Source organism: Molothrus aeneus, chromosome 5 (assembly GCF_037042795.1).
Source record: "Molothrus aeneus isolate 106 chromosome 5, BPBGC_Maene_1.0, whole genome shotgun sequence".
NCBI classification, from domain to species: domain Eukaryota; kingdom Metazoa; phylum Chordata; class Aves; order Passeriformes; family Icteridae; genus Molothrus; species Molothrus aeneus.
Window position 1 is genome coordinate 57,759,643 of NC_089650.1, and position 11,951 is coordinate 57,771,593.

The following is an 11,951-nucleotide window of genomic DNA, read 5'->3' on the forward strand; positions in this document are numbered from 1 at the left end:
TCCAGTATCAAGCAACAATGGAATAGAAAGGCCAAGGCTAAAAGAAGAAAGTTCTATATAAATTATGTCCTTGTCATCAGCATGATAGATAAATAGTTGCCTGCTAATTCCAAGATGCCACAGAGCCTCTGAGTGGATTATGTAGGTGAGGGTCTCAAGATGAAAATCTAGTTCTTTGAAATCCAGATTCCAGATTTCACCCTAAGTATGGGGGCTTTGTATTTCACACTAAGTAGCTATTTTAGATCAGCATCCCTCCTAAAAAGGTGCCTGCAAAAGGACCAAATGGCACTTTTGGTTTTTAAGCTTAAAACTTGTCAAGAACTCCATTGAAACCAGTGGTAATGCACAGTCTGAATTATACAGTTCCAAACTGGTTTTCTGAGGAAATAAGGTTTCCATGTTCATTACTGTGCAACATCAACCAAATGACACACATCTCAAAGAAAAAGAGATTCCAGGAACCACCAGCTGAGGAGGTGCTGCACTATCAGCTCACACATGGGAGAGACTCTGCCCCACAGAAAAAAGATTCAGCTGGTGCTGGTGCCAGCACTCATAGATCTAGCTTGTTGCTTCTAGAGTAACATTTCTACTTTATTAAACAATTCCATGTGGTAGCAGTGATATAAAGAAGAAATCTGTTTGTGCATACCTGATGTGTGTATAACCATAGGTCAGCACTGGGGCTGAACACAACATTGTGAAGCCAACACTCCTGTAATTCTAAACTAAGATGAAAATCTTGGTATGAGCAAAGAAAGCATGATCTTGAAAGGACTTTCTTTCAATTGTATACACAAGTATTTCTTCTGAACTAAAGAAAAAGTTATATCAGCACAACACACTATCATGATCAGCTGATTACAGAAGTACTTGGGAAGAACTACCCTGTTACAGGCTGATCCAGCCCCAGAGCAAGAGGCCACAGGAGCTAAGCATTAGAACAGCACTGCTCAGGAAAAAGACCTTCAGAATTGCTGAAACCATCCCACAGTAAACATTAACAATTGAAATTGCCTTTGGCTAAACTGCTGCTTAGTGCTGTGTTAGCTTTTTGTACAGTCATCATGTTCACTGTTTATTTACAATCTACTATCTTTTTAAAGCAATGATACAGTATTGCCTTTAATGAATATGCTGAAATCCAGCTGCCAGGAATTGCCTTGATCTCAGCCAAGCAAGCAGAATTCAAACAAGCCTAAAAACATGGGCTCAAGAAGCAATACATTATTTTGTAGAGGAGTGGGCTGGGGGGCTTTTTGGGAATAAAGCTGTTTTGAGAATAAAAATCAAACTTTACAGACATTATGGTGTCTGATTTTCATGCCAGCTGTTCACTGGCCTCTAGCTGATTATTTTATCAGTATTACCTAGAAGTTACCCTTCAGCTAATTAAATTGCAATAGCTTTTCTTTCCCATGATTAACCACTGGGCAGCAACTGCAAAGGCTTACAGGCCACTGACACTGGTCTTTTGTGCTCTCAAGCTGCAAGGAAGACTGTCTAAATTAAACATAGAGGCTGTTGGCTGAATTTGTAACATTTCAGTTGCTCATTAACAGAGCACTCTTTTGAAGCTGTTGATTAAAAGCTTTCTTCAGGGAATATTACAGTATTCTGTCTGCATGCAGTTCTCTTTTTTCTGGTAAGTATTTATGCAGTGAAATAAGTCTGTAAGTGCCAGACATCCCACTACCTGACAGCTGAGGGCTTTTATCAGAAAGATAAATGGAAGGAGTTTGGATAGCTCATAACAACAATTTTTCAAGAATAACATGCCAAACAAATGATTCTGCCTGATGCAGTAACTCAACAGGAAATCCTGTGGGTAAATTCATCTGATTTAGCTAAACAGATAGATTTCTTCTTGCCCTTGAGCAGACTCACTGCAGATTAAGGATCAGTCCTTTTTTTATTGCTTTTGTTTGTATTGTACACAAGTGTCATTTCCATCCTTCCCTGTGACTATAACCACATACAGGTTCCCTGTTTTAGAGTGTTATTCTGATTTGATGGTGGATGAGTTTCCAAAACTCTAACATTTATTTCAACTTTTTTCTTATTTTAAGAAAGAGTCACTTCAGACAATACTTTCTCCAGAAAATAATTTGGAAGTCACCTTAGTCTCTGGTATGATTCAACTGAAACTAACACATTGAAAACTGAAATTAATGCAGTTACTGAAATGATTAGAATTTGGCACCTGTTCAGGCAGCCAGGACAGCCACCATTCTTTGATTCTCTGATTCATTCCTCCTCTCTTCAGAATTGTTCAGGTAGCAATGCTGTGGGCATTTTTCAGCAATCTGTGGAAGGAAAGTAGATTTTCCATTACCCAAAAATGCTGCTAATGCCACTCATCACAGTTTATAATACACTAAATGTACACTTACATGCTATTGTAATGTCCAGATAACTGAGTTTTCTCTTTTATTTCCTCTCTTAAAACCCATTTTCTCACTCTTTAATTCCTATATTCTTATTAATGCTTAAGTTAGCCAACACAAACTGCAGACCATGTAGTTTTATACTGATAATAATACCGTGTGATTACAGACTTCCCTAAAATAGTCATTGATCCAGGGCAGGTTTTGTTTAGCTATCAAGCTCCCTGTTGGGCTCTAACTGTGGAAACAACATGTATGAGCATTCTGCTTTACAGCTCTATCCAACTTCCTACTTTATTTTCCAGCCTGATTGATTGCCATCTTGTTGTAGCCTCTCAGGGTTCATCACACTATTGCATGCTGGCCAAATGTGTGTCCCAAAACTCTGCTCTCTGTGCTCTAGGGCCTCCCTTGTGCTCGTGTACAAACCTTGTGTCACCCACACCTCAGCTGTATAAAACAAGTCCTCTGTGCTCTTCCAACAGTCAGTGGAGGGAAGCAGGCACCTCGACTTTTGGGTTGTGCTTTGTACCCTGGACACCTCTCCTAGGGTGGTTACCTAGAAATGTCTCCTCATGGTGCCTCCCTCCCCACTGATTGGAGCAGAGTGAATTACTAGTTCAGCAGACTAAAACACCCAACTTCCAGGCAGCTAGCCTCAGGCAAAGCAAACCTTATCCTGAACTTCAGGCTAGGAGCTCATTGCATGTGTCTAAATATCCCTTATCTAAATATCAGATCCATATATTTTAATATATTAGAGGATATTATACAGGTTATACATGCATTTTCTCAAGGGCACAACAAGTTGAACTTATATTTAGTAAGGACCTACAGCATTTTGCAGGAGGCTGGAATTTTTGCAGCATCTTTACATAGTTTTAAATACTGAGTGCTTGCCATTAATTAAATATAAATACAGTAATCACATGAGTATTCTTTGAGTTATTTACTTTATATTACAAGAAGTTTATTTTTTTATACATGCACATATTCAAGGTTCAAGACTGTGTAGTAACTGGATTTTGTGCTGATTTTAGTGTGATGAACAACTACAATGTAGAAGTTATCAAGGGAAAAGCTAGGAGTGTTGACAGATGGTTGGGAAAGAGAAAGTTGGGGATTTTATAAACTGAGAAGCTGTCAGGAGTTTGGAAATGGGGAATATCATTGCTCAGATATTTATGCTCACATAAGAGGCTAACTTCTTAGAGCTCATACTCAAACTTTTAAATTTCAAGTTAATAATCTGATTGCACTGAATTTAGTCACGCATTTCACTAAATATCCTTTTTTCAGACTGATTTCAGATTCACTGGCCTTTTTTACAGTCCTTTGAAGGAAAACAATTTCTGAAGTTTCTTAAACACACTGTGCTCTATGTCCCAGATTGATGCCTTTCTCAAATCCTATTATAGCCCAGAATGGCAGACTACCATTTTTTATGGGAGACAGCTGCTTTTGCTAGTCATTTTCTTCCCTGCCACTTTTCTACATTTTTCTTCTCACTTCCAGATGTTTGGCAGCCAGTGCAGTGCAGTAATTCCAAGAAAGCTTCCAAACATCTACTGAACCCAGACAGTGTGCATGCACAGGTTTTCTCTGTAGCTGATGTGCACTGTGAGGCTTTTCCCTCACAAAAGCCATGCAACTCAAGGCTAGTATGCTCAGAAAATCACCAGGTTTGCAGTGTGAGAATTTCAGTGTGTGTGTGTGTGTTAATAAGTTGCTTTGTAAACAAGCTGGTAGTTTGCAATGTCCAGAAGTCAAACATATTGACACATACACATAGAGATCCAGTATACCTTAAATACTTTTGCTTCCACGTTTGCCTTTGGAACTTCAGATGCTGACTATGAGGCATGAGAGTATCTGTGTGCCACTGAAATAGATTTTTTTTTTTAAATTTGGAAATTGCATTTAAGTTTGTAAGAACTGGGTTAATATGAGAGGCTTAAGAGATCCACCTAAGAGGCATTTTCAAACATGACATGGTCTTCATGGCAGATGTCAAAGGAAATAAGGTCTGGAATAGGAATCCAAGTCATAACTACTAAGCAGATCCAGCAGAATTAGGGGATGGGCAGTTACTCTCTAGCTGATTGCAGTGACTGCATTGATAGCAATGCATAGGGGTTGCACTAATTCAAGCATTAGCCATAATCTCGTGTGTTTCTGAGTGTGCCTATCAGTCATCCTGCTGGTCTGTTAATGCTAGCAGATCTACTTTTGTATTATTATGTAATGTATTTATTTTATCCTGAAACATTCTTCCCAATAAAAAATAAACCCAGAAAGCTTCAGAACTTGCTTCCTGCTGCACAGTGCACAAATTTCACAGCTATTCCTTTTGTCTTTTCCACTTTTTTTTTTTTTTGGTGTATAATAAACCTGTATTTTCCAGTCTTGGCTTTCTAGCAGTGAAATGACCTACTTTTCAATCTTTTATTTTAGAATTATAAGTGAAGCATTAGGAGTATTTTTTAGTATGATTATATATATAATATATATATGAGTATAATTTGATCATAAAGGATTTATTGAGAAATTCTTAACACCCTAAATCTTCTTGGAACTATTTTGTTCCACTATTTTCCAAAGTTTTCAGTAGCCTGTGGAAAAATAAATGAAAAAATGTGGCATTCTGATTTTTATTTCATCCATATAAAGTATTCATGGATTTCTCAGAAATTTATGGATTGACCCTCTCTGTGTCTTCATAAAATCTACCTCAGAGAGGTTGTGGACTCCCCATCCCTGTATGTGTTTGAGACCAGGCTGGATGGGACTCTGAGCAACCTGATCTAGTGTGTACCCACCCCTGGCAGGAGGGTTGAAACCAGATGATCTTTAGGGTCCCTTCCAACCCAAACCATTCTATGATTTCTCCCCCAGTCATGTATATTTGAATAAAGACAACACATCTACAGAGTCTACATTAAAGTACTAGGAACTATGTGCATAGTTGAGATTTGCTACCTGATCGTTACAGCCATAGACTCTAAAGTCCCAAATCAAAGTTCAGCACAGTCAATGAGACCTTCAACTTAATTCAAAGTGCTTGCCTTTAAACAGATTACTTGACTTGCATATAATGGTGGCTGACACAATGAGAACATGGAATGGAATATTTCAGTTGGAAGGGACCAACAATGGCCATGCAGTCCAACTGCCTGACCCATTCAGGGCTGACTGAAAGTTTAAGTGTGTTGTTAAAGGCATTGTCCAAATGCCCCTTAAACACTGTCAGGCCTGGGTTCTGACCACCTCTCCAGGAAGCCTGTTCCAGCATTTGGAGAGATACAAAGTGTTCTTCATGTCCATTGATATGGTAAGAAGTAAAAGTCTTAAATTGCAACTTGAATATTTCAGTTATAGTTTACAAAAAGCTTTTGAACTATAAAAAATGTGACACAGTAGCTGACTGGAGAGATCTGAAGAATCAGCATAACTGCAAATTTTCAAGGTCAGATTGAACAAATATCTGTCAGGAGCTGATTAGATAGAGTGGATTCTTCTCTGAAGCAATAGGATGAACTGGAAAACCCTTTCAGATCTCTTTTTTAATCATGTCTTAAGAAGCAACTCCATTGTCCTCATTACTAAATTGGCATGAAAAAATGAAAAAGTGTACCAGTGTCACCTCTCCAAGTTTTCTTAAATTCTGCCAAGTTTTTTTTTTTCTACTTGTTAAAATCCTCCCTTCTCTCTCCCCAGCTTCATGTGCTGAGCATGATGCCATATGGTACAGAATATCCCTTTGGTCTGTTGGGGTTTACTGTCATGGTTGTGTCCCCTTTCTAATTTCTTGGGCACCCCCAGCCCATTTGTTGGTGGGGTGAGGTGAGAAGCAGAAAGGCTTTGACTTTGTATAAGCACTGCTTAGCAAAATCAAAAACATCCCTGAATTAGCAACACTGTTTCCAGCACAAATCCAACATTTAGCCCATACCACCAGCTACTATGAAGAAAATTACCCTTTTCCAGCCAGGACCAGCACACTTAGTGACACAGGTACACAGACACAGAAGTCTTTCTGCAAGGCTTGAAAACACATTCTTGGTCTGGTTCATTTCACAGCATCACAGAATACCCTGGGTTGGAAGAGGCCTTAAAGATCACCTAGTTCCAAAGATCACCACTTCCATAGGCAGGGACACCTTCCACTAGTCCAGGTTGCTCAAAATTTCATCCAGTCTGGCCTTGAACACTTCTAGGGACGGGCATCTATGATTTCCCTGGGCAAAGTGTTCCAGTGCCTCAACACCCTTGAAGTAAAAAATTTCTTCCAAATATCTAATTTAAACCTATTTAAACCTTTCCATTTGAAGCTGTTCCCCCTTGTCCTGTCACTACACACACTCATAAAAAAATCTCTCTCCAGCTATCCTGTAGCTCCCCTCCAGGTACTGGAAGGTGCCTTGAAGTCTTCTCTTTTCCAGGCTGACAGCTCCAGCTCCCTGAGTCTGTCTTCATAGGAGAGGTGCTCCAACCACCTGCTCGCCTTCTCTCTGGACTTACCTTAACAGGTCCACATCCTTCTTATGCTGGGGACCCCAGGCCTGGATGCAGAACTCCAGGTGCAGTCTCACCTCTGACCTGCTGGCCATGCTGCTTTGGGTGCAGCCCAGGATACATTTGCCTTTCTGGGCTGGGAGCATGCACAGCCAGGTCTTGTTGTGCTTATCATTTCTGAACACTTCCAAGTCCTTCCCCCCTGGGCTGGCTGCTCTTGATCCATCCCCTGCCCAGCCTGTCCTTTGCCTGGGATTTCCCTGACCCATGTGCAGGACCTTGTACGTGGCCTCACTGAACTTCATGAGGTTCACAGCTCATGCAAGTCACACTGTAGTGAAGAATGCTGAGACCAGCCTGACTTAGCAATCCCAAAATTGAACATTCGGAGGAAGAGCAATGTTTCCCAGCAGAAACTGGCACCTCTGAGGATGTGGCAGAGTTCCTGGTAAAGGAGCCAACAAGTGATAGTACCGATAATGTAGCCTGGAGACATGTGACTCATAGTCAATCACTTTGTACTACAAAAGCTCAGTCCCTCTTTTTAATGGCAGGGTTTTCTAACAAACCCCTTCTGACTGTGTGGGGAGACTCCTCCCTTGGGTGGGGACGCCCCTCAAGGTTAATCCTCGAGGCTGAGCAAGAGATTTGCCCACAGACATTGTGTGAGTGAGTAACATCAATTTCCATAATAATTATTTTGCTAGCTTTAATATCATTGTTTCAATATTGCTTCAATACATAGTGCACTATACTATGTAGTACTAGCTACCTATACTGTGCTGGAAATAATTCTGATTAAGGTCTTTTTGTCTTTTCATCATCATAATTAATTTAAATTCTTAAATTCTTACCTAACTTATTCATATAAATGTATTTGGTTTGCCATCTTTAATCCTGTGGGACAAAGTTGTAAAAAGGCTCAATTACACCATATAATACTTTAGAAATAAACCATTGAAAGTCTGGGAATAGGACTGGATCCAGCTCCACCCAGACTCCTTTTAGAGAAGGATTTCAGAAAGCAAGAGGGTTCTTTCTGCACCTTGTGACTCAACAGGGCAAGGGGGTCTTCCCAATAAACTTTGTCTGAAGCTCCCATTCTGCCCCTGACACTCTTATAACAATTACCTTTTATAAAATAACACAATTATTTTGTTATCTGACTCTAAAAGCATTTTCTATGGAAGAAGCATTGTGTGTAGCACTGTAATGTAAATGACTCAGCATAAATACCTGAGTCATTTGTCATTATTAATTTTTTTTTAAAAAGCAATCGATACCAGAATACTCAGAGAAGCATCCATCATTTTCCAAGTTTTAAATGTGATATTTACATTCCCTTTAGAAAAGACAATGGCACTTTCTCACCTTTGTTACCTTCAGAGAGTTTCATTATCAAGAATCCACTATCAGCAATTACTTATGCATTTTAAGTAACAGTTTTGCATTTCTGGTCCAGTTTTGCCAAAAGTGAAAGACTCAGTTCAGATGCATCTGTTTTCCAGTGACATCTAAGATTGCTTCCTTTCATTTATTCAGTGAACCAGCTGTGTTGACTGATGTCTGAGAAATCAAGTTCAGTCACAGAACAGTTCCATTGTAGTCAATTTAGTTGCAGCAAAGACCAATTTGACCCATGGAGCTCTGTATATTGTAAAAGGTCATGCAGCCTGTCAGTAGTTCAGACAGGATTTAAATAGAGGATCCTCCTGAATCCCAATTCAAATGAGACTCTTTTGACATCATCACAGTGTCTACATATTCAGACTGACATTTTGTCACTCAGAGCACTGCTTATCTGTTGCTACACCAAAAAGTGACTGTCATGGCTTCAGCCACATGCCCTCATTCTTTATTTCCATTTATTTATAACTCTCTCCTCTATTCAGTGGCAGCTGTTAAAACCGATGTGGATTTCCTTTCTCTCTCCCTCCTGGGAGCTGTGGATGAAGAAGAGGTTTCAGACACATTTCAGGAGGGCAGTAGCAGGGTACTGACCTCAGCCTGGGAACCCAGCAGTTTCATTAGTGCCAGAGCAGCAGCTTGGCAGCTGAAAGCAGCTCCATGTAGCACAGAGCATGCCTGCATGGGGTGCTGACAGTCACAATAATACTCCAGTTATTAAAGACCCTCACTGAATGTAATTGTTTGGATAATGTGATTTATTGAATCCCCTTCTAGTCCTGTATATGTATGATGTTTGTATGATAAAGCTAAAAAAAGTTTTATGGAGGCAAGGAAAAGGAGGGTCATCATTCTGAATATCTACAAGCAATCACAAGGAAGCTCTGACTTACTTCATTGCTACACAACTTCCTTATTTATGATTATTTCCCTACAGTACCTTTAAATTACTTACAAGGTAATTATTTTTTCTTGTTTTCCCTTTTCACAATGTATTTTTCATTGTAATATAAACCCTAACTTATTTGAAATTATTCATGTCTGTTACAATGTCATTATTATATTTCACATAAAACAAAAACAAATATGCTTTTGAGCATTACCTGTAACTCAGAAGTTCCTTCTCAACAGTCCTCAAATTTGTCAAATTCTTTATCATGTAAGAGAGTTAGATTCATAATGGTAAACATAACATTTACAGTAATTTCATTATTATATATTTATTATATATAAATGTTGTACACAGTTCAATTTAATGTTTTGATTAATCATTACTGTGAAGCATTTTGTACCTATGTGTGTGCATATACATACATACATACATATATATATATATATATACACACATATATGAGCTGATTGTGTAACACTCTTTCATTGGGTACCTTTGATTGTGTAACACTCTTTCATTGGGTACCTTAACATCCAACACGATTTGAAATTCTGCTTGCCTCTGCCTGCAACAGGTGCCAAGTAAATTTTCCCCCTTAAGTTCCCTCCTGAACAGGGTGGATACCATAAGGGTGGTTACTTCTGCACGTGGTAATTAGAAGGGGAAGGTTAGGCTTTCTGGTTATGTCCCAATATGGGCCAGTTTTGCCAGAGAGGCTTTTACTAGCTTAGTAGAATTTCTTTTGGTGCTAAATTTCTCTGCTAGTAAAAATTCCTATATAGCCAATATTAGAGTGGTGAATTTTTTTTTTTCTAAGATAGTTTATTTCACTCAGATATCCAGCACAAACTGTTTCAGCAAGTGTGGGGTTTTTTCAGCAATAAACTGCATCTGCACTATAACAGTAAACATTGCCCAGTATATAGCAAACCTCAGCCAAAAGGGATTTTGAACTATGACTCGATATTCTAGGATCGAGTGGGAGATGGCACAACATTTTTACTCTCTCATCTAGGATTTTCAATTAAGTTCAGATAGTTCAGTTATAAAGCTATAACATTTTAACTGTAAGAATTTCTATTTTTTTCTTGCATTAGATTGTGCTTCAGTTACTGGCCAAGATGATGAGTATCTTGCTCTGACACAGCTTATGTCAACCAACTAAATTAGACTTTGTGAAAAAGACACTAACACTACACTTGAGAGATCAAAACAATATACTGATAAACTTCAGTTGTGAAGAAGGTTAAATCTATCATCAAGAGCAATTTTATAATCAAGTTAGTCAAGCTGTCCTGTGCATGATTAATGCACTACCTCTAAGGGAAAGACACCACTGCAGATAAAATTCATGAAGTACTAACCGTGTTAAGATTAAGATTAAGATAATTAAGATACAGGTTGTTGCATTAAGCAAATTAAGCTAGTTTAAGGTACTTATCCTTCCAAGTAGTTAATGAAATGGTATATCCCAAAAATTTCAATAAAAAAATTATTCTGTTTAAGCTGTTAAATTTCATTGTGAGGAAAAAGAAATGCACTGACCCCTCAATAACCCCACTCTCCTATCCCTTAGTGTCCTTTCTGCAGTACAAAGAAGCTCTCATAACTTTTCTACTTTCATAAACAGAGAACAATATAGAGGGTCAGTCTGAGTATTAAAAGTGCATGAGTAGCCAGGAGTACATGCCACTGATGGAAATAAAATTATTAAATCTCCATTTCTTAAGATGAGATGCCAAGCAAAAACTCTTACCTCATGCACAGATGGCTGGAACTTTTCCATCTGTCAGTAACTTCTGGCTTCCAACCCCTGCAGGATCCTAACATCAGTCCTCTAGGCATATTAGCATGTCTGGGGAGTATTAGGAGTCAGAGAGATCCCTGTTCTGGGTTTACACAACTACTTCAGCACAGACATTCCCTTGGGACTTTTCCTCAGTTTAGATGTGTTTCTGTGTATAAGACATTGAAAAATCAAAACCCACCAAAGAAGCCGTACTAGACTGAGATCTCAACTGGCTCCAGGGAATACTGAAGCAGGAAAGTAGTTTAAATCCTGGTTCTGTTGAGCAGCATCTCTGGAGTGGAATTTTCTTGTGTTGTGCATGCTGGTGTGGCACAGTTGGTAATACACTGATATACTTCTAGCAGTGTCAGATATTACTTGAACAACAAAACAGTATCATTCTTCATCAGGCATGTTTCCTTTTAAGCTGAAAATTGCATGCTGCACAGATACCAGGTGTCTTTACTTACAGCCTCCAACCACTGACATCTGTATTTGTAGTACAGAAAAAATGCATTTACTAAAGCAGAGCCTCCCAAGCTGAGGCTTTTGTAGCACTTGTGATAAACAAACTACTTCCACACCACATGTGGAGCCAGAGCTGCCTACTTGGAGATACTCAGCTGAAGTGTAGGATGAGCACCCCAAATCTGCTACTGTTGGAAATAAGCTACTACCAGCCTGCAGGGACTTACCTAGTGGCTTACACAGATTTCTATCCATAGGCAGTAATTATTACTGTTAATGGTCATTGATCAGAACAGCTTTATTATCTAAATCATTCAGAAGATCTTAGTCTCCATAAAGTAGAAATAACTTCAATCAATATAGATTTGTGTTCAATAATTATGAGTAGAATTCATTGCTACAAGGCCAGCTTAGCATTAGATATAGTGGTAGATGAAATAGATCAGGAAATATCAGGCAAGAACGAGTAGAAGTAAGAAATAAATTAGGA